This window comes from Plecotus auritus (assembly GCF_963455305.1).
Source record: "Plecotus auritus genome assembly, chromosome: 5".
Classification (NCBI taxonomy): domain Eukaryota; kingdom Metazoa; phylum Chordata; class Mammalia; order Chiroptera; family Vespertilionidae; genus Plecotus; species Plecotus auritus.
The window spans coordinates 43,231,694-43,258,891 of NC_137776.1; the positions used below are offsets into that span (position 1 = coordinate 43,231,694).

Consider the following 27,198-nt stretch of genomic DNA (forward strand, 5'->3'; position numbering starts at 1 on the left):
AAAGGTTGCGTGTTTACTTTAAGATGTATTCTTCCAACTGGTATTGCATGCTTCTCAGGTGTTTCCTAGGGATGTTTCCACCCTACACTACAATAACTGACAACCCTTGCCCACCCAAATCTCACCAATGCCCCCAAATTATTTTTAATCAGGTCTATATTTCTTCTTTCTTTTCTTCCATTTCTCTCTCTGTCTTTTTAAGACATATGCTAAGTGGCCATCTCTAAGTTGTACACAATCGAGCCTTCCAGAGACTGTTTGTGGTGGTTGGAATTTACTGTCGACATAAATAGTCTAGTTGAAATAGCTATGCCTCAGAATGGAAGGGGAAACAAAGAGGTTCTTTGCCACAGAGAGAATCCTTGAGTGGCCTCAGTGGACTGAAGAGTCAATTACCTCCAAGTTATGCCTACCTCATAGCCCGCATCCCGGGCAGAGCCTGGCCTAATGGATACAGTCCAGTTATCCCATGAGGGCAGTTTTTTTGACATGCTTTCACTGCTCAGCCACACTCTAGAAACATCCTGTGACTGTATTTTCCCATACAGTGTCACCGCAACATGCTAAAAATCCAAACTCGACAGGAAAATCCCACTTCAGGAGGCAATCCTAATGTCAGCAACACACACACAACCACCAGGGATAGAGTAGGCTGTGCGCACATCTCAGCCAATGATGCTTCTGAAACACATTCTACTTCCAAAAGAAAACTACATTTTCCTCCTGCACTTTTCTCTATAAAATAGAATAAGGACATGTAGCTATGGGATATAGTTTATTAACAAAGGTTTCAAATTCCAATTAGAAGTTCGCTCATTTTCAACTTTAAAAAAATGGTGGAAGATCCACTCCCCACTAATCCAAAGCAGCCCATTAACACCCTAGAACGGGGTTTCTCAAGCCTCAGCCAAACATGTTTTCAAATCCCAGCTTTTGGTTAAGCGTATGCCCAGGTGCCATTGGCACATAGCAGTCACTCCATGGGGACTGCATGGGACCAGAGTCCCCATAATCAGTACGTAGACCGTATTGCAGGATTTGCCCAATATTGCTAGCCCTTTTCCTAAGCACTCAAAATCTGAAAAATTCCAAAATTAACTTTATTCTCATATTTCTGAAACCTCCAGAATACTAGTTGGAAAAATGTCCTGAATCTGTTGCCTTGAAATGGCATTGCTCAGGTGGCATTGGGGTGATGGCGAAGGTGGTTATTTAAAACTACCCATCCTGCTAGGATTTATTGTCCACAGTTGAGCATACTGAAGATGACATGTCATAGTGTCACTAATTGCTCCTGACACGAGAGGTTTACCACTGGAACCTCTGAATAGGAACTGGGTCTCAGATTTAATAGCACGTAATTAGTTCCTGTTACATTCCAAAAGGAGAATCTTTCCAGAAAGGAGTCCGATGGGATGGCTTTCAGCAGCAATTGTGGGCTGATCATAAATAATTACTTGCCAAGAACCAGCCATTCAAATGCTGACATATGATTCAGGTGCCCCCTCTCCACCGCCAGTGTAATAAGCAATAAAAGACTTGCTGTGTCTGGCTTCTTATTAATATTCATCTAAACGTCACCCTTGGCCCCTAAGGCACAATTGTTATGGAACTAATGCTCTTGTGCTATATAGTAGGTTTGAAACACCTCAAGTTTTGAAATTCACCTTGGATTTTGACACTTGGCTTTGCCACCTATCAATTTTGATTTTGGGCACATTGTTCAACATCTGTACTTCACTTTCCAATTCTGTAAACCAAGGATAAAAACACCAACTCTAACATGCTGCTGTGAGGATTAAATGTGAATATAGATAATGCACCCAAAACAATTCCCAACCCACAGTAAGCATTCAATAACCAGTAGCTATTACTAAAACTTCATTTGTTACCAACAGTCTACTTGCTAAGACTCTAATTCAGATTGACCTCTCTCTTGGATAAAGGTGAATTGTAAAAGTAGTATGATATCTAGAATCCTTGAGGTTATAACTAAAAGGGAAGAAAGTCAAGGGAGTGGGCCAAGAACCAGCCTGCGGAAAGGGGAGAGGAGAGTCAGAGGCAGGGGAGATAGACACAAGCAAGGACTGTATGCGAGGGAAAAAATAAGGTCTGATAAAAGAAGGGGGAAATAACAAAGAGAGAAAAGAAAAGTCAGCAATAGGAGATACCAGGTAGGTGTGGACATACTCAGGAAACAAGAGGAAAAAAGAGAAGGGAAAAGGCATTTCATTACCAAACCAGAATACTTCTATTAACATTCTGGAAATAAAATCACACATCCCTAGGCACCACTTGGTCAATAACAGCTTGCATTTCATTAGCATCCTCTCTTTTTAAAAATTAATGTTTCCATATTTCTCATTTTGCCCTAAGAAGGACCCTATAAGACAGACCAGGCAGATATAGTTACCCTGAATTTACATTTGAGGGCAAAGAATCAAGAGGTCGACTTATCTATAGATGCATTTCTTAGCTATTTCCTAGTTTTAAAATCTTTAATATTATGCAGTCCTCTTCTTTAAAGGCCTCTCCCAGCAGGAACAGTCTATCCTATTCTATCCAAACCAAAAGGAAATTAAAGTTAGTCTGGATTTCAGAAAAGCAGTTGCTCTTAAAAAATAATACTTTATTTTGAAACAATTTCAAACTTATAAATTGCCAGAATAGTACCAAGATACATATATCTCCTTCACCCAAAAACCTTCCTAAATTTTGTCAAATATCCCAATGATTTCTTTTAGAGCAAAAAAAAATCCAATCCAGATCACTCATTGCATTTGCCATGTCTCTCACTCTCCATCAGTACAAAACAGTCCCTAGGTCCTTCCTTGAGTTTCAGAACTTTTAAAAATAGTCAATTTTAAAATAATTACAAGCTCACAAAGACATTGCAGGAGCAGCATAAAGAACTTCCTATTTCCTCTTTGCCTCATTGTTTAGTCTTCAGTATTTTTCTGAACCTTTGAGAGTAAATTGTGGACATGAGACCTCTTCACTCCTGTGTATTCCAGAGTGTATTTCCCAAAGCAAGGCCACTCCCTTACATAACCATAATTCTCCTTCAATCCAGAACAGTTCCTCTGTCTTTCCCTGTCTCTCTCAACCTTGACAGTTTTAAAGAGTCAAAACTTTTGATTCTCCAGGATAACCTGGGTTACCCTCAATTTAGGTCCATCTGACGTTTCCTCATGGCCAGATCCAGTCCATGTATTCCCGACAAGAAGACCCCAAGCCCTGGCCAGTGTGGCTCCGGTGGTTGAGCGTCCCCTGTGCCAGTTCAATTCCCGGTCAGGCACTTGCCCAGGTTGCGGGCTCCAACCCAAGTCAGCGTGCATGTGGAAGGCAGCTGATCGAAGTTTCTCTCTCTCCCCATCTCTCTTCCTCTCTGAAAATCAATGAAAACATTTTTTTTTTTAAAAAGAAGAAGACCCCAAAATGGTGCTGTGCTTCTCTCAGGGTGTCACGGCATTAGGCACAGGATATTGGATCATTGAGGTGCCAACCTCAATCACCTGTACAAAGTTGTAACAGCCGATCTTCACCATAAAGTCACCATTTCCTTCTTGGTAATTAGTGAGTATTTTGTGGAAAAATACTATGAGACTATGGCAATATCCTGTTTTCATCAAACCTCCACCCACCCACTGACAGCTCCTGCCTTCATCAACCATCAATGTGATATTTGCCAAATGGTGATTTTTCTATTTCCTACCTCCTTCTACATTTATTAGTTGGCACTCTCTTGCAAGAAAGAGCTTTCCCTCCCCATTCCCGATCATTTATTTAGCAATGTAAATTGATTGAATCTTATTTCACTTAATGGCTTATAAAGAGATTACTATCATTATTTTTTTTCAAGACATACTCTTTTCAAATAAGTTATTTGTTGGTTTTTGACTTGGATTAATTTATTAATTGGAGTAAAAATGGGGAGATTAATCCTTCATTTAACCTGCATATAGTTCCACATACTTTATTAATACTGTTTAAGTAGTCAGTGTACTAATAAAGGAAATCAGTGTGTTTTGTTTTGTTTGGATAAAATCAAAATCTTACTCAAAACGGGGAGGGGTGCAAGCAGATGAAAGCTGGGATGAGAGCCTTCATGTTTTGCCAGGTGATGGGGATTCAATCACCATCACACTAAATCCTCAGGCCTGGGCTCTATATTATTTATTTTGATCCTCCAATTTTCCCAGATTTGATTGGTGAGAGCCCCTGGTACTTGCTTTTTTACAAAGCAGATTTAGTGGATACAATTTCATGTACTGAGAGGAATGTTCAAGGCCAAAAAACGGTTTTTTCAATTTGATTTGTGAGTTGTGAGATAACACACAGAAATCAGCATGAATTTTTGCTCTTTTCTTTTTACAAGTATCTTCTAGCTGACATTCATCTTTAATTATAAGTAGACTTCCTCTCAGAATCAAAATGGAATACCTATATTACCTTTACAAAAGATGGAAGACCTAAAAAAGTTCTTTAACACTAAAGCCTATTTCTCAAACTTCTTTGGTTCAAGACACTCCTTAGATCTCATTCAGGTTAGATGTCACACCTGCATCTCAACCAACATAAGATAATGTGTGTAAAACACCAGACCCAGTATAGATGCTCAGTAAGTGACTTTTAGCTTTTGTCCTTTCACCTGCCCCAGCATTAAACATCCATCTCACTTCCATTACTAGTCTTGTCATACTTCCATCTTTCAAACAATAAACCTCAAGTCATCTTCAAATCTTCCCTCTCCCTCACTCAAATGATACACTCTGCTAGTGCTAGAATCCAGCCTGTAGTTCAGACTCCTGCCATTAACACTCTCTCCTTCTCTTGTGTCACTCTCCACACCCGATTCCTCTTTCTAAATGATATGAACATGGCACTCCCCAACAGAGAGGAGGACCTCTTCTCTCTCTGCAGAATAAAGCTGGGTCCCCAAGCCTGGCGCACAGAACACTTCACATTCTGGCATCAAGGAATGCATCCCTCATATTTCATACAGCAACCTCACTGAACTCCAGGCCTGCAATTATCTGTTTACTTATTTGTCTACTTAAATCTACTGCAAGGCCTTGAAATATAGGGGTAGTATCTTGTATCTCCATTGCCCAGCCCTGTGCTCAGCAAATGTTTGTTGTTCTCATAAATAAAACTGGACGACACAGTTATCCACTTTTTAGAAGCACCGCGTGTAAAAAGAGCCCATTTTCCTAAAATTTTATTACTGATTATAGTCAGTCACACATTTGTTTTGGATAGTAGAGAAATTAGGTTATTTAGCATACTTCAGCAGAATAGATAAAATCTCTTTAAAATACACATTATTTCTATAGCTAACAAGAAACCCACTGAATAAAATATTTAATCATTCTCAATCCTAGATATGCCAAGTTTGGGGTTTTTTAATGGTTAATTTTGCTTGTTAACTGTTTATTTGATGGTCAACTTTATGTGTTGACTTAGCTACAGGCTACATTCTCCAGTTATTCCAACACTAATCTAGGTGTTGCTATGAAGGTATTTTATAGATGTGATTAAAGTACATAATCAGTTGAGATGACCCTAATCTGAACAGGCATAATTCAATCAGTTGAAATGCCTGAAGAGTGGGGCTGGAGCTTCCCTTGAAGAAATCCCACCTGTGTTCAGCAACTTTGCCCTCTGCCCAAGAGTTCCAACTTGCCTGTCCTTCCTGACCTCCTGTCCTACTTGTCTAGACAACCCCATCAATCATGTAAACTGATTCCTGCAATAAATCTTTTCTCTCCTACTGGTTCTGTTTCTCCGGTAGAACCCTGACTAGTATAATCTACTTCCAGAATAAAGGCGGGAAGAGGGTGCAAAAGCTGAACAGTTAACAAGATCTATATAAGGCTTTCACAGTATTGCTTCATTGTGGAGTGGGAAGCATTCGATCCTAGAAAATCAACCCCACATTCAAGCATAAATACAAATACACATAACATATGGCACAGCTTCTGTCCACCTGCATTCATTATACATTCATTTGGCAAATATTTGTTATGAAACGCAATGGGGAAAGAACAGTGAACCAGAGAGGCATGGTCCCTGCTCTCAGGGACTATACAGGCTAGGAGGAGACTCAGGCATCAAAACAGTAATTATACAAATACTGATTTCATTATAATTATGATGATGGCTAGGAAGTACAGGATGCTGTTGGCATATTTAGTAGGGGAATCTAACCAACTGGGGAGGGCTTTTGGAAATGTCACTGTGGAATGATACTGAAGCTAAGACTAGAAGGGTGAGAAGGCAGTAGACAGGCAGAGCATAAGAGGAAGAGCATTTCAGGCCCAGGAAACCAACTATACAACAACTTTATGCAGGGGAGGACCTAGATGAATTCAAGCACCTGAAAGATGGCCAGTGAGTCTGGGCTGTTTTGAATTAGAGATGAAGAGCATACAAGATCAAATGGCCAACTAATAAAAGACATTGACCTTCAGCAGTGGGTTGCTAGGGCCAGCCTGACAGGTTGAACCGGACTGAGGTAGGGAGGTGGGAATTGAGAAAAGAAAGAAAGACAGGAGAGCGGGATCCGGAGGACTACAGGTCATCGAGAGACTGCAGCAAGTTTATTAACTGCGTAATGCCTTTTATACACAAAACACTGAATAGGAGGTCTGTCAAGAGGAATGTATTCTTTGTTCCTCTTAATCTCTAAGGGAGAGACAGAGCAGAAGGACAAATTCTCAGTACAGCAAATCTCAGTAAATAGTTACAGACTTCTTGGTAAGCTATGAAAGGTTGCTCTCATTCTACGGATAACCGCCATCCAAACAAGCCTGGGAAAACTGTGTGGGTAGAAGACCCAGCCTTGCTAGTCCCTTCAGGTACAAGGACCGTGTCAGCTTACACCTGGTCTCCAACAGTGGGTTATCATTACATACTTTACAGCAGATAGTGGGGTGATTAGATTTATGCTTTCAGTCTTTTCTAGCAGCTGTGTATAATTTGAAAGGAAGAAAACCAGATTTGAGGAGAACAGTTAGGAAGCTATAGTACAGAAAGGAGACAATGGGGGCAGGGACAAGGGCAGTGTGATGGGGTTGGAGACAAATGGTTGGAAAGGAGTCAACAGTACATGGAGTTGCGTTGGACTATTTGCCAAGGTCAGGAGCCAGGGCACGTGAGAGAGGGCAGATTCAGGAGAGATCAAGGTTCTGTTGGGGGAAGCACATGTTTTGCAATTCCTGTAAGATATCCACGTGGAAATGGGCATCTGGAATTCAGAAAATATCAATGTGGGATTTGCTAGCAGAGTCAGAACTTGATGAGGTGAAACAGAGACAGATTATAGAAGAAGAAGACCTAGGAGGGAGCCCTGTGAGCATTGCCATTTTATGTGGGTGCAACTGAGCCTGAAGAGGAACATTCAAGAGGACCATGTTCATAGAGTGTACATTCATTCATTCAAAATACTTTTCTATGAGCTGATCCAGCCTCCAACCTCAAAAGGATGCACATTTTCACTGAAAAGGAAATAACTAAGTGTAAGGGTAACAATTTAGGGAAAATCCAATTTGAATAGACATGAATAATTTCCAGCTAGGGTGTTTTATACAATGGATACCCACCTCACTGGTTATTGTTTGCAATAGTTATTCAGTCTCTGGGTCAAACTGTACTTACCAAAGTCACTTCTTATTAACACTAATGGCTTGGCCCTTTATGTATAATTAGTTCAGGCAATTAGTTGTAAGGCTCACAATTGAACACATTGCTTTAATCTTTTGAAAATCGCCCTGTGTCACATTATTCTAAGAGTGCCTCACTTGAAAGAAAACACTGAACCGATAGGAAGCACTAATTTAAAAAGCTATAAGAAGAATGCCCCAGCCCCCAAAGAATCACAGAAATTAGTGCAGGCTCAGTGACTAAAAGAGTTTAGGTCCAGGAAAGGACATATTTAAATTAAAATTGCACTTTCTCAGACTAGGAACACTTCTTGCCTTACACCTCCCCATTAGTACAGCACAAGCTATTCAGAAAAAGCTCTACAGTATGCTGAGGTGAATAGGGCAATTTGTAAGGTGGCCTTATTACAGTTTATAACAACAGGCCCAGCGGAGGCCCACGTATCGGGCAGTCACCACAGCATGATGCACAAGTAGGAGCCTAATGAATAATTGATGACATTTTTCCTTCTTTGCGTGTTGTTACAAGGCAGCCCCCAACTTACCAATGGGATTTGTGTCCAAAAGTTGGTTTTTCAAGTCTACTACTTGAAAATAAGGACATATCTTTTCTTAAAAATTGTATTGGAAATGATGGAGCTATGTGCTAACCCATCACAGAGTTAAACTACAGTTCCTAACCACCTATAACAATACGTTTGTGAAAACTTAGCTGGACACAGCTAAGTATTCTAAGGATATCTTTCCTCGGCAGCAGTCCCAGAATGGACAAAGATGCCACTCCTGGGACCCATCTTGCTCCAAGCCAAGGGGTAACAGAGAGGCAGCAGTTGGGAGGCAGGGCCACAGGCTGCCACATGACAGACCCAAATCCAAAGATGAGGATGTGGGGAGTATTTCAGAGTGGGGTAAGGCAGACTCAAGCCTGGCAGGACTACTGAGACAGAGGAGGGTTAGGTATTCCCTACCAAAATGACATCAGGCTGGAGTTAGGAAGTAAGGAGCAAGAGCTGAAATCACCCATGTTCTGATGGGAGCCCTGAAGGGAAAGGTGGTTCTGGGACCAGAGACAGCCTGAAAGGTGAGTCCTAGGCAAGGCAAAATATTAACGGGTGACTAAGGTCCTAGTGCCTCCAGGACACACCATTATCCAAAGTCTCTGAAACTATACCAAAAGCTATACAGCTATTCTATTTGTACACCGGCAGGTCCAACCTTCCCAGGATTGACTAGGAGGGTCACCTCCCTGACTGTGCATCTCAGTCTATCCATGAAGTCACACACCTTATGGACTTGGCCATGTGGCTGCGGATGACCCCAGTTCTGGCCTTAGCCTCTGCTCCATCCCAGGAGAGAAAAAGCGGTTGTTTATTAGTATACATCCAGTGTACATGAGGCGTATTGTATCAGTTTTCCAAAACTGATATTCAAACTTTACAAGCCATCAAGTCATAAGATTTAAAAGATGGCCGTCAAACAATACCCTTAGGTTGAATCACCTAACAGTAAAACACTGACTGTTCTGTACTAAATGCAAAGTTTACAAGTTCTTGTCTACGTTTTATTTTTAAATTATAGCTTTTATTTTAATACAGTTTTATTTTTCAGAATACATATATAATAATAATATGAAAGGGGACAAAAGAGGAAAAAGGCTTTTTATGTCTTAAAAAGCCTTTTAAGTTATTTAGTAGGTAAGAAAAATGGCAGCCGGGCCTACAGCGTTCAGGTTGGAGCTTGGGAGATGATTCTCTGTGAATCTGCCCTGAGCAACAGGAAAACCCTGATGATAACAGGGAGGTAGGAGGGCAGGCTTCCTCATGGAACTGGCTCTGTCTGTCAAGCCTTCAGTTTAAGAGCCCCACTTGAGTGCTATAAGCTTCCAAATCAGCTCCATGGGACTCTGAAACAGATGTAAACAATCTGTGAGAGCAGAACATCCGTAGGCTGCCTCCTGTACACCTCCTACCAGGGATCGAACACAACCCGGCATGTGCCCTTACTGGTAATCGAACCAGCAACCTTTTGGTGCATGGGATGATGCGCAACCAAATGAGCCACACCAGCCAGGGCTAAAGGTGCTGTTATAAGCCACTAAGATGGTGGTAATTTGTTCTAGCAGCCATAGGAAATACCACCCCGCCATGTCAGCACACACAAGGGCACAAGCACAGGGCCACCTAATAGTGCTCCAGTTATATCACTTTCTCATTTAAAGAAAAACCCAACTCTTACAAGAGAGTCAGTAAAGAGGTTACTAAAACCTTTGATAACTGAATTAAATCCTCTTATAAGTGGTTCAACATGAATGAATTTTCTCTCTCCTCACCTTGAAAACCAAAGGAAGAATAACAACACCACCAAGTATCTAGGTTACACTACTGTGACTTCATAGTCTTGTGCTCTGACTTCTTGTCCCACTGGTCTACTAGATAGAGAGGAAAACTACCTAGTGGTGACTCTGATTTTCACATGCTGCTGTGGACTCAGTCTCATTGCTATTTTTTACTTCATACTAGTAATCCCTGACCATACAGTAATACATAATTTGAGATCTTCGCTTTCCTTTGTGTTCACATAATGCACAACAGCTTTTGACCCATACAACAATCCAAGGAGTATCCTTTTCTGTTTCTTTCTACCTATTAGAAAACCCTGTAATCCTTCAGATGTGACAATTAGATGCTGACTTTCTCAAAATAAGGTCAATCCTGATAGCATATTAAAGAACTGTGGAAAAATTAGATGCATAATCTGATCAACCAGCATATTGAACAGGCTTGAGTAGTTGAAGGTTACATACTGACTCAACTGTGACTGTTATTAACAGTTTGAAATATAACTTTAAAAGATGGGAGAATTAATACTTCTTTGCCCAACTTTTGATACTTCTATAGCCAAGAGTCAAATGCTTCTCAAGTGTGGCAAATGACTGTTCTAATTAAAACTGATCACTTCACTGTGCTGCTTAGTGGTACAATGTCCTTAAGAGGATTAGACAAACAATTCTGGACATACACAGAGCCATCGTGCTTGTTACTGAATTTCAGATAGAAAGAATACAACACTTTGGTGTTTAAATAAGTGACTACATGTAATTTCTTGTTTGTTCAGTGAGGGACTTAAAAATGACTTGGATCTATGTATTGGAAATAACTTCTCCTTGCTCTGCCACTTGCTTTGTTGCTCTCTGCCAGTGTTTCTGTTGAAAACTTAATACTGTCTATTGTACCAATGTTTTCCTTTCTGATGAGTACTCTATGCTTTTTAAAAAATCTTTGCTTGTTTTGTTTTACTTTTTTTCAGATCTACAATCAATCTGGAACTGTCATGAGAGACCTGGGACTAATTTGAAGAACAGGTAAAATCTGGGGATCTCTTTCTCCCACATCTTTCATCATCATCACCCAGGGCTAACTCCATGCTCCCTTGATTCTTTTAAGGCCATTACACCATTGTCAGCACCACAGAGACCTTGAGGCCTCTGAAACGTGTTTTCTTCCCATTCATCAGCCTTCATCTTTGACCACTTCCTTTCCTGATCTAGTTAACCATGAGCTGTCATGGCAACCTATTCCTTTTTAGCACTCAATTCCCCAGTCACTTGCTCAACACAAATGTCAATATTGGCAAGAAAGTAGTATGGACCAGTTGGTTTTGAAGCTTCTGGGAACTGGGTTGGTAATATGATTATACAATTTTCAAGCTATAGGATTCTGGCAGTCACTTGACATTTCTATTTTCTCATCTGTGCTGTTGAGAAGGGCTGGGGCTGAGGATGAGGGGAAAGTGGGGTGGGGTTGGAGAAGGATTATCAATAACAACACCTTGTGGACTTATTGTGGGGATAAGAAGTGATTATGACAAAATCCAGCACAGAGCAGGCACTAAACAAACAAGGAATAGCTAAAAAACAACTAATCAGTTAAGCACTAGTCAACTCACTGAGTTGCTCTGAACATCACTGGAGAAACTCTTACCACCACAGGCAGGCTTTCACATTCACCACATTGACTATGTAAAACTTTTTTATTTTTATTTATTTAATTATTTATTTTTTAGAAAAGCAAGCCAGATTTATTGACTGCAGCAAAAATACACAAGGAAGGGCATAGAAGAAGAACAGGAGAACCTAGGCTGGGCTGCTTTGGCTCACTAGAAAGTCAGAGAATAGGGGGCCTTGGAGACAGATTCAGGGGGTTAACCCAGGATGAGGTGCCACTGCCCACTGCTCCCCTGGTTGCAAGTCTCTTGGTGTTCCTTAGAAGTTAGGGGATAGTCTGGGGAGGAGGGGGAAGGGAAAGGAAAGGGGGTGGAGAAGAGGGATGGAGGCTCCCTGGAGGGAGAACTCTACAACAACCCCTCCAGACCTCTATTTCATTCCTCTGCCTCCTCACTTTCAACAGATCCCTCAGGCAATTCCACTAACAGTCAAGGTCAAATTTACCTTCCCCATTGAAACAACCCAAAAATAGACAAAACATACAAAGAAATGGTTTTCAAGACACTATCAGGCAACAAAAAACAGTAATCTCTCAAAGATGGAAAAGTAAGGTCAGTCCTAAGATTGTACCAGCTCACTTCCTTGAGTTTCCATCTGAGGCACAGGGAGGGGAACTCAGACAGGGACCAGCAGATTACTGAGCTGAGAATCCAAGACAACCAAAGTAGCTATAGTTCGAAGAAAATAAGAGAGCTTCACAGAAAAAGAATTTTGGAGATGTGCAGAGAATTCCCCTTAAGAATTCAGCTGCGTCCTGCTTACAGGTGTAAGGAAACTGCTGGCTGGAGAAAGAACCACCAGGAAGGATTAGGGATTACAGTGCAATGTCCTCACACACACAGAATCAAGATCAGCATGTGGCCCCCACTGCCAGACTGGAACAGCTCATTCTTCAGGGAACACTGGACAGCATACACAGAAGAATCTTACTCGGTCCTGAGGAATAATTAGCCATAAATTAAATAGTCCCACCTAAAAGCAAAACCTAAAAGAATGTAACTATTTCCAAGTACAATACAAAACAAAGCTCAAGAATATTTTTTTATTTTTTAAATAAATTTTTATTGATTTCAGAGAGGAAGGGAAAGAAATAGAGAGACAGAAACATCAATGATGAGAGAGAATCATTGATTGGCTGCCTCCTGCATGCCCCCTCCACTGGGGATTGAGCCCACAGTCCAGGCATGTGTCTTTGATTGGAATTGAACCCGGGACCCTTCAGTCCACAGGCTGACGCTCTATCCACTGAGCCAAACCAGCCAGGGCAAAGCTCAAGAATATTTATAGGAATATTAAACTATCCAGTACCCAACAAAGTAAACTTCACAATATTTGGCATCCAATAAAAAATTGCCAGGTATACAGAGAAGCAGGAAAATTTGACTTATAATAAGGAGATAATCAATCAATCCTAACCCAGAGCTGATACAAATATTAGAATTAGCAGGCAAGGATATTGAAAGTTAAAATTGCATGTATGTTTGAAAAGTTAAATAGAGAAGAAAAATATTTCAAAATACCCAAATACCTCTTCTAAAGATAAAAACTACAAGATCTGAGATGAAAAATACATTGCATGGGATTAATATTTTAGATATTGCAAAAGAAAAGATTATTAAATGTGAAGACAGCAATAGTAACTATACATACTAAAACAGAAAGAAAAGGGTGTTTTTTTTTAATGAACAGAGTATCAGTGAGCTGTAAGACAACTTCAAGGAGTCTAATATACTGGTAAATAGAGTCCCCCAAAGGAAAGGAAAGTGAAGAAGGGATAGAAAAGAAAAATTCTTAAGAAAGTCATGACAGAAAAATTTCAAACTTTTTTGAAACTAAATCTCACAAATCCAAGAAGCTCAATGAACCCCAAGCACAAGAGACCTGAAGAAAACCCATCATGGCACATCCTAATCAAATTGCACAAAACCAGTGATAAAGAGAACGTCTTTAAAGCAACCAGACAGGGGGAAAGACACAATATATACGAAAAAAAAAAATGACAACTGATTTCTCATTGGAAACAATTTAAGTAGGAAGCAACATCTTTAAAGCATTGAAAAGAAACACACAGTACTGTCTATTCAGACTTTTATATCCAGTGAAAATAGCTTTTAAAACTGAAGGCAAATGCCTGGCCAGTGTGGCTCCGTGATGAGCATTTACCTATGAGCCAGGAGGTCACAGTTTGATTCCTGATCAGGGCACATGCTCAGGTTGCAGGCTTGATCCCCAGGAGGAGGGCATGCAGGAGGCAGCCGATCAGTGATTCTCTCTCATCATAGATGTTTCTATCCCTCTCTGCCTCTCCCTTCCTCTCTCTGAAATAAATAAAAATTAAAAAAAAAAACTGAGGCAAAGCAAAGATATTTTCAGGCACACAAATGCTGAAAGAATTGATCACCATTAGACACAAGCAATGTTTGGCCCCTGTGTCAAGAGAGCGCGTAGCACAGCAGCTCTGAACTGGGCACAGTGCACCTGGGTGCCTCACACATACCTGGGCTTGCTAGCCCAGAGAACAGCTGGGGGCTGTGAATGAAAAAGGAACTATCCAAGACAGGCCTGACAGGCTCAGTGACCAAAAGTAACCAACCAGGATGGTCTGATCACAAATGCACCCTGGGCAGGTCATGGAGGGTAATCAGGTCCCAGGACTACAGATAGCTTCCTTAGCCAAGGCCAGTCTTTACCTTAAGTAAGCTCTGTCTATTGTTCTTATACATCCAGGATAACATACCTTTGAAATGTCAGAGTAATTTCCTTTTCCCACCCTCAAAGGCACAACCTCTGGAACCAGAGCAGACTACAGGACCCCTCATTGTTATTGTGTTCCCCGAATTCCAACTCTATGTGCTATAAATGTTAATTATTAACTATCCTGTACCCTCCACTGTAAAAGTGGTTTGTGTTTCTCCATTTCATCTTTTATCTAATCCTAAAGATTTCCCTGCTTTGCTTTCTCCTGCCCACGTAATCTACCACCAATGGATTTCATGTAATCCTCCTTACATCTCCTCCTTTGATTCTAATGTATAAAATAAGCTGCAAAAGTGCCCTGTTGAAATTTTGCTTCAGGATAATTGTCAATTTGTCTTAAATAAACTCATAAAATTGTTTTTTAAAAAAGGAATAGGAATACCACTGGTCCCATCACCATTTTCTCTACATCTGTACAAATATTTGCAAATGAACCCTAATGTACCAGGTCAGGATAGCTTAGGAGTCAGGAATGAGATGATCAGTAAAGTCTGGCTTGGGTTGGACACCTCACTCAACCTGTCAGCACCTCAGTTTCCTCATCTACAAAATGAGAGGTAGACTAGATGATTTTTTAAGATCTTCACTGTGATTCAGCAATGTTGAAAAGGCTAAGGTGCTAGTTAAGCCTTCAGGTATTGAGACACTAAGAATATATAATGGCAGATACTCAGGCATCTGTTTATCACAAAATACTCTCAAAGTAATCTGAACCATTATTGTGAAGAGTGGCCATCCTTTCCCTCTCATTATCATTCTGATTTTATGAAAATCAGCTATCAACTTTGAACTCTTAACATTGCCTACCAATATATATTTTTAATTAAGGTAACACTGGTTTATAATATTATGTAAATTTCAGGGATACAACATTATAATTCAACATCTGTACACATTACAGCATGCTCACCAACAAAGGTCATCTGTCACCATATAATTGACCCCACCCTACCCATTTCACCCTTCCCCCATCCCCAATATTTTCTTTAAACAGAGTACTAATCATAATTAACTATCTTAAAATCAGAAAGATGATTTTAATTCTAATTCTCAATAAAATAATAACATAGAGCCCTAGCTGGTTTGGCTCAGTTGATAGAGCATCAGCCTACAGACTTAAGAGTCCAGGGTTTGATTCCGGTAAAGGGCACAAGCCCAAGTTGTGGGCTCAATCCCCAGTAGGGAGCATGCAGGAGGCAGCAGATCACTCTCATCATTGACATTTTTCTATCACTCTTACCGTCCTCTCTGAAATAAATATATATATATATTTTAAATAACTTAAAAAAATAAAATAACATACTATTTTAGGAATATTTCTCTAAAGGTTTCTGGAATTCCTAAAGAAAATCCACCTATTTTAGAAAAGTAATTCCAAGAAATAATCAAAAATAGCATAAAATTGACAAGTAACACCCTCCTTCCACACAGTAATACATTCTGGCACAAAGCACCTTTAGATGCAATATTATCATCCGAGTTCCATATTTAAGCCAACACTTGGGGGAAGATGTATGAGCTAATTCATCAGGAACAACAATCCAGCACCACCTTCAAAAAGAGATTACTAATTTCCTGTTTTACGTACAGTCATCATGCCTATGCTAGCAGAGGAGAAAGGAAGACAGTTATCATGATTTGTGGAGAGTTTTTAAAGTATCTGAAAAGGCAGATCATTGCTTGCATTTAACTCATAAGTTATTGCTTTGCAGAGGAATGTCAAATGGCCTGTTTTAAATTTTTTAAAAAGCCAACTATAAATCTCCAGCATCTCCAACATAAAGAAATGCATTTTAATCTTTGTTTACTTTATTCCTGGCTTTGAAAAATCTAATCCTTAAAACCTGGTCATTTTACATTACATAGCCTTCTCAAAAAGAATAATTAGTCATTCTTCTCAGAGTTTTTAAAAATATTTCTTACATAGAGAAACAAATAATTGTCCATTAGCTACCCTATAATGGACATTTGAGACTGGCAGAAGTATAGCACTGCTTTCCCAAATGTTTTCCTTTACAGCTTAAGGGGAAAACTCAACAAGTTTTTTTCTTCTGTGCTCTCAAAGATTAGAGTGTAAAAATAAACTAAAGAAGCTATAATTAGCATTTATAATAGCAAACAATGTACAGTGTAATTTTATATGAGTCAATTAACAAAAATTATATATTCAACATTTACTGAATGGCCACTATGCACAAGGCTATGTGACGTGGGAGTTAAAAAGATGAATAGATAGAGCTTTCGACTGCTATGAAAAGCCCTTTAATAGCATTAGTTTGGGGATTTAACAAGTGAAAATAAAAAACAACCCTTAATGGTTATCCACTGAAGCTCCCCATGACGTCTGAGCAGTCACTCAAGGGCAGCTAAAGGTTGAAAACTCAGTATCTCAGCGAGCCGGGCACCACAGAATACAGCCCCAAACCCAGGCAGGAAAATCAGTGTGTCTTCTTCTAAAAAGACCAAGAAAAACACTGAGCAGCAAATACACAAGCATCCTCAGGAGCAAACCAACAGAAATAAAACGTGTATGGAAGGGGTAATGGTTGGGGTTTGGAGAAGAACAGTAGAGAGGAGGGAAAAGAATGTATATTTTTATTTATTTAAAGCAGAATTTCTGCATAAAGCCGAAAGTTAAAAGACTGCCTTTACAAAATGACACATGGAAGTTGTCATTCGATTTTAGGAAACTGGGTTTTATATTTATTTCTTTTCGTCACCAATCAGGATTAACAATTTGGTCTTATTTACTATCTGCAAGATAGTATTTATACACTGAAGATAGGAAAACCATAGCATCCAATCCAAAATCTAAAGGACACATGCTACATCCAACTTTCTCTCAGAAAATTCATAAATTATCATTAAGTAATAGTCACTAAATACCAGCGATGTACTAAATGCCAGGTGAGTTAGACAAAGTTACATTTGAAAAAAGGTTTTTATTTCAACATGTACCCATTAACTTAAAAACTAAGAGCCAATTACATTCTCTATGGCTATTAGAGTTGCCATGGGTTTGATGCTGCTACCTCTACAGCAGTGATGATTCCCAATACCACTGCTGACCGGTTAGTTTTTATTATGAACCAGAGGAGTACAGAACTTGACACAATTTGCAAGTTAGGTCCTAATACATCCCCATGTTACAGCTAAGGAAATCACTTTGGCAAGTTACTTAACTTCTGTGTGCCTCAGTTTCTCATCTCTAAAATGGAGCTAATAATAGTACTAACCAACAGCATTATTGTGAGAACTAAACGAGTTAATTCAAATAAAGTGCTTAAAACAATGGCTGATACACAATAAACTGCACATGCATGAGCTATCGTTGTGTCTATGTTTTCACAATTCATAGGCAATTCTTTTTTTTTCTTAATCCTCACCCAAGGACATGCTTAGAGAGATGAAAGGAGAGAGAGAGAGAGAGAGAGAGAGAGAGAGAGAGAGAGAAACATCAATGTGAGAGAGAAGCATCAATCGGTTACCTTGCATACATGCCCTCACTGGGAATGGAACCGGCTACCTTTAGATGCACAGGACAACGCTCAACCAACTGAGGCACTCCCACCAGGCCATAGGTAATTCTTTCTTACTAAGTCCTCTCATGCATCCTTAGTGGGAATAAAAAATTATTTTTAATAAATGTCTAAAGGCTTAGGCTATTAGAGGATAAGTGACAAAGGCCTGAAAGTGTTCATATCCCTTAGTCCTTAATCCAGCCATTCTAGGGAACAATCAGAGTTGTACACAAAGATCTTTACCCAAAGCCATTCATCAGGTTATTAATAATGCCAAAAAAAACACCTAACTATCCAACTAAAATTAAGTAAAACATGGCATGCACATAAAATGAAATAGTCTATATCTATTAAATTTTTCATTTATCGAAACAGTAAAAAGATCAGTGGTTGCCAGGGGTCAGAAGAGGGAGGGATGAATAGGTAGAGCACAGAGGATTTTTAGGGCAGTGAACCTACTCTGTAGGATATTATAATGGTGGATACATGTTGTTATATATTTGTCAAAACCCATGAAATGTACAACACAAATAGTGAACCAGAATGTAAACTATGAACTGTGGTTCAGTAATAAATGTTCCACTCCAGTGTGAAGTGTTGATAGTGGAAGCTGGACTTGTTTGAGGGAAGAAGGTATATGGGAAATCTCTGCTCAGTGTTGCTAAGAACCTAAAAATGCTCTAAAAAATAAAGTCTATTTAACAAATAAAATTTAGGAGAATAATCAATAACACAGAAATAGTCATGATAGATTGCTGAGTAAAAGAAAGCGATTCGTAAAAAATTGAAGAAATAATAAATCCAAATGTTAAAATTTAGCTTCTAGAGGCCATATAAGTCATTTTAAAATACACTTTCTTGGGGCAGTGAACACACAATACAATATACAGATGTATTAGGCCTAACCGGTTTGGCTCAGTGGATAGAGCGTCAGCCTGCAGACTAAAGGGCTCCAGGTTCAATTCCGGTCAGGGCCATGTACCTTGGTTATGGGCACATCCCCAGTAGGGGGTGTGCAGGAGGCAGCTGATGGATGTTTCTCTCTCATGGATATTTCTAACTATCCTTCTCCCTTCCTCTCTGTTAAAAGTCAATAAAATATATTTTTTAAAAAAAGAATTGTACACCTGAAACCTATGTAATTTTACTAACCAATGTCACCCCCAATAAATTCAATTAAAAATAAATAAATACAAGTTTATTATAGCATTAAAAAATATACTTTTCTGTACTTGCAAATTTTTCTACAATTAACTTGTATCATTTTCAATACAGGCAAATTTTTTAGGACTTTCCTTTAAAATGTCATCCCGTGTCAATTCAGTTATTGAAAAAAAAGGTGTGTATGTTAAATAGGAAAGAAATAATTGCTGATCTGAATGACACTTCTAACATCTCCTGAACCTTAAAAAAATCTCACCAATTACTTAAAGTAGGCTATCTTTGAGATATCATGCATTTATTCCACAAACAGTTTAGATCACCTATTCTAGGTCCTGGGAATCAGCAGTACCTAAGGCACACACTGAGAATTAGGAGACCAATCACAACAAATGAACACATTAGGAAGGAGATGTTCTCAGACTGGGATGCCCTGCGGTGGGGGTGGGGGTGGATGCACGTTAGTGGAGGGCTGGAAAAGGCCTCACTGACATTCCAGATGACACAGGAGGAGCCCATGAGGCAAAGCAGCAGGAAGAGTATTCTAAAGAAAGAAAAAGAACAAGTGCCACAGCCCTGCAATGGGAATAACCCAGGTTTATTTAAAGAACAGCAAGCAGGCCAGTGTGGCTGGTCATCAGGGAAAGTTGGGTATTCACCTCTGCCTCTAAAATGCCTTGAGGTTATTAAACAACTTTATCCCTAAAATAACTGGTTAAGAATCCAGGCTCTGGGACCAGAGAGGCTGAGTTGGAATCCAGCTTGGTCACTTCCTACAGATGGACTGTGAGCTGGCCATCTCCTCTCTGGACATGGCCTCCTCATCTGTAAAATGGAAGTGACAGTATGTACTGCAAGAGCAGCTACAAGGCTTTAAAGGAGAGGATGATCATCTCAAATGTTTAGAATGTTTGGCAGACAAAAAATGCTAAATGAACGGTAGGTGGTCTTGAAAGTGATCTTTAAGAGACTAAAAATAAATAAATAAATAAATAAATAAATAAATAAATAAATAAATAAATAAATAAAACCCCTCCACTTTGTTTGAGTCACATCAATATAAATAAATTATATCCCAGCTGATCTGATGCTTTTTCAGTCATATAAGTACAGAAATTCCATTACAGTGTTACTTTGTCAAGAAAAGCCAATGAATCCCCAGCTCAATCTTTCTGGCCCCAGAAAAGATGAGGGAACTGCTTTTCATGTTCTCTCCTTGACTTTCTATAATATTTGGGATGATAGTCCATCTCTCCTCCTAGAAATTCTTTCCTCTCTTGACTTGGGAACATGATTCTCTGTCCTTTTCCCATTTATCTAACTGTTCCTTCTCTACCTCAGACACCTCCTGTTCTTCCCATCTTCTAAAAATGTCATCAGTTCCTAAATGTTTAGCCACGCCACTCTTACCTACAGTACCTCCTTGGATGCTTCCCTGCTTCCAGAGGTACTCACAGCGCTAACTCAGATTCTTGATGTGACACTTACCTCATTATACTATGTATTATACTAAATTATGTCTTATCTCCCCTATTGGATGGGTAAATTCTTGAGAGCAGGATTGACAGCTTAATCATCTTTCTTTCTCCCTTAAGACCTAACAAAATCTCTTGAACATAGTCACTGCTATAAGTAACTAAGTGGATAAGCATATAAAATACTTTTAACAGACTATTAACATTAAAACAGAGCCTTACAGCCGAAACCGGTTTGGCTCAGTGGATGGAGCGTCAGCCTGCGGACTGAAGGGTCCCGGGTTCGATTCCGGTCAAGGGCATGTACCTTGGTTGCGGGCACATCCCCAGTGGGGGGTGTGCAGGAGGCAGCTGATCGATGTTTCTCTCTCATCGATGTTTCTGGCTTTCTATCCCTCTCCTTTCCTTTCTGTAAAATATCAATAAAATATATTTAAAAAAAAAATAAAATAAAATAAAACAGAGCCTTACAAACACTGTTGGAAATTTTCCTATCTCTCTCAAATTAGCTTATGATTTGTAACAAGGAATAAGAGATACTGACTGTATGTACATTTTACACATTTTCCTATTATGAATATTAATATATCAAATTTGAATTCACATGCTAAAAATTATAAGTTAGCACTTACTATGTGTCCATTCTAAGAAGTATATATGCACTAATTCACTCTATCCTCCCATCAACCCTTTGTTTTAGGTACTATGTTTATATTTTTCATTTCATGAATGAGGTAATAAGGCAAAGAGTTAAAGGACTTATTCAAGGTCACAGAGATGGACAAGGCAAAGCTAAGATTTGAACCCAGGCAGCTTTGGTCTCAGTCTGTGCCCGTAATCCCAAATCTTACCTAAATACCCATCTACTTAATAAAAGAGTAACATGCTAATTGAGTGCCCATCAGTAGATGAGTGGATTAAAAAACTGTGGTACATCTACACAATGGAATACTACGCTGCGGTAAAAAAGTTCTTACCCTTTGCAACAACATGGATGGAGATGGAGAGCATTATGCTAAGTGAAATAAGCCAGGCAGAGAAAGATAAACATCACATGATCTCACTCATTTGTGGAATATAATGAACAATATAAACGGATGAAAAAAAAATAGATCCAGAGACAGAGAAACATCAATCAGAACGTCAAACCTCAGGGAAGGTAGGGGAGGGTGGGGGTAAGGGGGAGAGATCAACCAAAGGACTTATATGCATGCATATAAACCTAATCAATGGACACAGACAACAGGGGGGTGGGGGCATGAATGGGAGGTGGTGGGTAATGGGGGAATAAGGACACATATGTAATACCTTAATCAATAAAGAAATTTTTTTTAAAAAAAGAGTAACATGCTAATTGACCATACCTTCATGACACCCACCAGCCAATCAGGAGTGAGTATGCAAATTAACCCAACAAAGCTGGAAGGTTAATTTGCATACACAGGCTCCGAGTGGCTGGGGGCAGGGCGGGATGCTTGCAGCGTTCTGCACCACCCCAGCCGCTCCAGGCCTCTGGGCAGTGTGGGAAGGCGGAAAGGCAGCTCCAGGCCGAAGCAGAAAGGTGGCTCCGGCCAGAGCGAAGGTGCTGCCGGCAGCCAAGGGAAGGCAGGCCCATTCTTGCACAAATCTTTGTGCATCGGGCCTCTAGTTCACTATAAAAATCAAAATCTACATAAGCATTTTTGAACTTATTTAGAACTTTTTTATGAAAACTTGTTATTTATAAGTAATGTAAACAAATATATCTGTATTAACTACATTAAAGTTCTGGCTAAAGTATACATATATAATTTACTAATGCATATTTCATAATTCCACTTTTGTATTAAATATTACAATATTTTAGGCTATTTTATCCTACTTCTGGATACTTAAAGGTGCTACCAGTCTTACATGAAATCTTTTTTACTATCTTGTGAAATTTGTATTTCCATATAGATTTTCTGTATTCTGTATTGATTTTTTAAAGACTTTTCAAGGATTTTTAGAGAGAGAGGAAGGGAGAGGGAAAGAAAAACTAAAAATATTCATAAATATGTAAGATAAATCATACTAAGGCTACTTAGCTCTAGGTGGCACAGAGTACAACCACAATAATGTTATAATCTTGTTGAAAATGACAACTTAATATATGATGATAGGTTTTCAAAGGCTATATTTAACCTTACTTTCTTATCACTATAAAATAATCTCTAGCCGAAACCGGTTTGGCTCAGTGGATAGAGCGTCGGCCTGTGGACTGAAAGGTCCTGGGTTCGATTCCGGTCAAGGGCATGTACCTTGGTTGCGGGCACATCCTCAGTGGGAGGTGTGCAGGAGGCAGCTGATCGATGTTTCTCTCTCATCGATGTTTCTAGCTCTCTATCCCTCTCCCTTCCTCTCTGTGAAATATCAATAAAATATATTTTAAAAAAATATTTACTTTTAAAAAAATAAATAAATAAAATAATCTCTACTATTACAAAGTCTGCTTAATTTTCAGATGTTGTTATACTTTAAGCTTTTAGTTTAATAACCCAAATATGGTGATGGAAAATTCTACTATTAAAATGCGAAGTGAAATTTTAATCAACAAAATTCTTAAAATGTGATTAGCCACTGTCAGTAGGCCTGATTACTCAGCAGTTTTTATTTGTTTTGTTTTGTCTTGGGGTATTTTTGTTTTTTGTTGTGTTGTTTTCTTGCAGCCAAGAAAGTAAGGATTTATTAAGCAGATGGTGCCATGCCCAGAGTCACAGATAGCTAATGCTTAAAGACCTGGCTCCTCAGTAATTAATTCTTTAAATTATTATTTTATTGATTTCAGAGAGAAAGGGAGAGGGAGAGAGAAATAGAAACATCAATGATGCGAGAGAATCATTGATTGGCTGCCTCCTGCACACTCCCTACTGGGGATCGAGCCTGCAACCTGAGCCTGTGCCCTTGACTGGAATGGAACCAGGGACCCTTCAGTCCACAGGCCAACACTCTATCCACTGAGCCAAACCAGTTAGGGCAGTAATTAATTTTTGCAGAAAAATTATTTCAGTCTTTGCCTGACCAGAAGTAAAACACATCCAAGAATGTTCTAAACTAAAATCCTAACAACTTGAACTATAAAAGTAAACTTCTCAAATGAGACATTTGTTTGCCCTCTTTACGAGTGTAAAGTTCAGGTACATATCTTAGATGCCAACAGGCTCATTCCCCAGGTTCTTGCACTTGCTGTTCACGCAGCCAGAAAAGAATCTACACCCAGATTTTTTCCCCACAACTTGCCCCTTTCCATCATTCAGGCTCAACTCGAATGTCTCCACCTAGCAAGGTGTTGCCTGGCCAGCTCACCCAAAGAAACCCACTGTTAGGAGTTGAACTGTGTCCCTCAAAAAGATGTGAAGTCCTAACTCCCAAAATCTCTAAACGTGGCTTTAATTGGAAATAGGGTTGTTGCAAGGTAATTAGTTAAGAGGAGGTCAGCCCTTAATCCATTGTGACTGGTGTCTTTCTATGAAGAGGATACACACAGACAGCGACTCGAGGGAGAAACATGTGAAGGAGGCAGAGATTGGAATTATGCTATCACAAACCAAGGAATTCCTGCGGCTACAGAAAGTAGAAGAGGCAAGGAAAGAACCATCTTGATTTTGGATTTCTGGCCTCCAGCACTGTGTGAGAATACATTTCTACCATTGTGCGCCACACAGTTCCTGGTACTTTGTCACAGCAGCCCTAGGACAACAACCTACCCACCACCACCACCACCAACTGCTCTTGCCCCATCCGTCACCTTTACTGCTGCCATAGTTATTAATAGTACCTGAAACAGCAATGTGCTTTTTACTGGTTGTCTCCATTCATTAGAAAGTCAGTTCTCTGAGAGCAGGTCCTTTTCCGACTTCAAAGCAGAGCCTGGAATATGTAGTACATGCTCAAGAAATATTCTGTGCAATAAATGAATGATCCTGAGAATGATAATCAGATAAAGAAATATCAGAATAATTCATTTCCAATAACTGGAACAACTACAAACCCTCCTATAATCTAATAACAAAGTCTAATACCAGATTTATCTAGCACTGAGTAAGACTTCGCACCATCTTAACTGTCTGGAAAATGAACCTCGGAGATAAAGAAAAACAGCTTCAGCAAAATGCATTCCTTACTCACTACTTCCAAGATGTGGCTGAAATAATATTACTTTTTGACTAATGTTTTCTATGTGTCAGGAGAGGGCTCATCTCATGGAAATGTAGAAGGAGCATGATGACTAAAGGAGAAAGCAAAAGATCTTCAAGGAAAACAAGTTAAAAGTGAAAAGAGAAGAATTCTGAGGTTATTTGGTAAAGGAGTAGTTAGTGTTGCCCCACCGCCAAAGCCATATTTATGGAAGGCATGAGCAACAGTGGGCACTCTTAGCCAGAGTCACTGGCAACACATTAGGGGGCTCTCTGGTGTTGGGGTCTCTATGAGCAATTTTTAAAGTGAAATATATAAAACATTCTAGAGAGATTTCCGCTTTTTAAAAATATATCTTGATTGATTTCAGAGAGGAAGGGAGAGGGAGAGAGAGAGATAGAAATATCAATGATGAGAGAGAACCACTGATCAGCTGCCTCCAGCACGCCCCACACAGGGGTTGGAGCCCGAAACCCAGGCATGTGCCCTGACCGGGAATGGAACTGTGACCTCCTACTTCATAGGTAGATGCTCAACCACTGAACCACGCCATCTGAGCGAGTTTTCTGTTTTAAAAAAAGCTTTGCTATTGAGCGGGGGAGGTTCATGTTTAATAGGGGTGTCACCTCTGAGGAATACTTCGTTTCTTGAAAATGCCAGAAAAATGAGGCGCTGCAGAGCAGGGAAGTGTGCTCTGGGGGAAGCAACCAGATGTCCAACAGAGTGGCCTCTCAGGAGCTTTAAAGACAGAAAGCCACAGGAAAGAGGCCGGGCCCTAAAAGAGGAGCCCCCCTCTGTTTGGGAGAACAAAACACACAAGCGGGCAACCAAAGGAAGGTGCCCAGTGAAGCAGGGGAACCAGAAGCTGCAGAGCTGTCAGGGACAGTGACTGCAGGGGGCTTCAGGGAGGATGGGGTGGGGTGCTAAATGGAAGAAATGGGGGAGAGAGAGACTGGTGTGGACAGAGCAATGGCAAGGCAATGGGGGCTGACAGGGAACAAAAAGCCACCGGGTGGGGAGAGGGAAGGGCAGCCGGAGTGACCTTCGTGACTGATGCCTTTTTTACCCCAAGTTGGTCAGAAATTAAGATTTCTTAGACTTCCCCAATACAGTGTAATAAACTAATTTTGAAAGAACCAAAATGTTGACTATTAAAAACAACTAACTGTAACACAATTGTAAATTTGTTTTTCATGTCCAAGGCACTTCTGAATGTTATAGCACCACAAGGCAGGTGAGCAAGAAATCAGTTATGGCTGAACAAGTTGAAAGCAAAATGTAGTCATTTTGGTTTACTGGTCATTTGTTTTCTAGGTAAACAGAAGTTTCATTAATGATTAATAATTATACTTTGTCTCTAAGTACTAAGTTAGAGAACTCATTTCAACAACCACCATTTTACCCTCACTAGGCAGACCAGGCTTCCAGAGTGTACAGGGTGGCTGCTCAATAAATGGAGACGCTGGGACAGAACTTGCGCAGCCAGGGTCCCTATCCAGGGCTCTTCCTGTCACATATATACTGCTTCTCTGAAACACAGTGTACTGCGATAAGAGTGCCACACGATAGTAGCTATTTTCACAGAGGGATGTATGGGGGAAAAAGAAGTTAAATGTGTGGCAAGAAGAAGCAGTTGGGTACAATACTGTTACCCCAATGTATTTAATATATGCTACTAAATCTCTTAAAGAAATGCAGTTAAATTCCTCCCAAATTCCATAGAAATTAGATACACTAGTTATATTAGTTAAGGATCAAACGCATCCTGACATTTTAATAGCCCCGGAAAGTTATGGGAAGGGTTTTCTAGACACTTCCACGGGTCCTGCACAAAGCCAAGCTCTCAAAGGTCACCCAGTGCTTCCTCTCCTGTGATAGCGAGCCTCTCTGACCTTTCCCCATCTATCAACCTTCGCTCTCCAAATCACCCCGCTTTGACACCCGACGCTCCCACGGAACGCCACTACCAGGCTGCTGCGTATCCCTCCCAATTTCCAAATAAAATTGTTTGAAAAAGACAATAGCATGCCAAAACCGGTTTGGCTCAGTGGAAGAGCATCAGCCTGCGGACTGGAAGGTCCCAGGTTCGATTCCGGTCAAGGGCATGTGACTTGGTTGCGGGCACATCCCCAGTAGGAGGTGTGCAAGAGGCAGCTGATCGATGTTTCTCTCTCATCAATGTTTCTGACTATCTATCACTCTTCCTTCCTCTCTGTAAAAAATCAATAAAATATATTTAAAAAAAAAAAAAAGAAAAAGAAAAAGACAATAGCCACTAAGTTATCAGAACTTCCACAGAGGAAAGGAATGCATAGTATTTACTTGATTCATTTATTAAGATACACATTTAACCCTAACTTCATGCCTAGAAGTTAATAAAAAGAGACTGATGTAACATTTCCTCCTGTATACTTTATTTTTTTATTTAAAATTACCAATTCCTAATAAAGGGCTATGTCTGT

At 39.8% G+C, this 27,198-nt stretch overlaps 1 protein-coding gene across 4 annotated transcripts in view; it reads right to left on the reverse strand.

The window, feature by feature from the left end:
* Positions 1-27,198, reverse strand: part of OSBPL6 (oxysterol binding protein like 6) — a 190,079-nt gene that overhangs the window by 155,052 nt on the left and 7,829 nt on the right. Inside the window, exon 2 of one of the 4 annotated variants that reach the window (XM_080669256.1) lies at positions 24,378-24,522. The exons of the other annotated variants lie outside the window; for them this stretch is intronic. The gene's annotated coding sequence lies outside the window, so the exon portion shown is untranslated. The remainder of the gene's footprint in view (positions 1-24,377; positions 24,523-27,198) is intronic. 4 annotated transcript variants of the gene reach the window in all.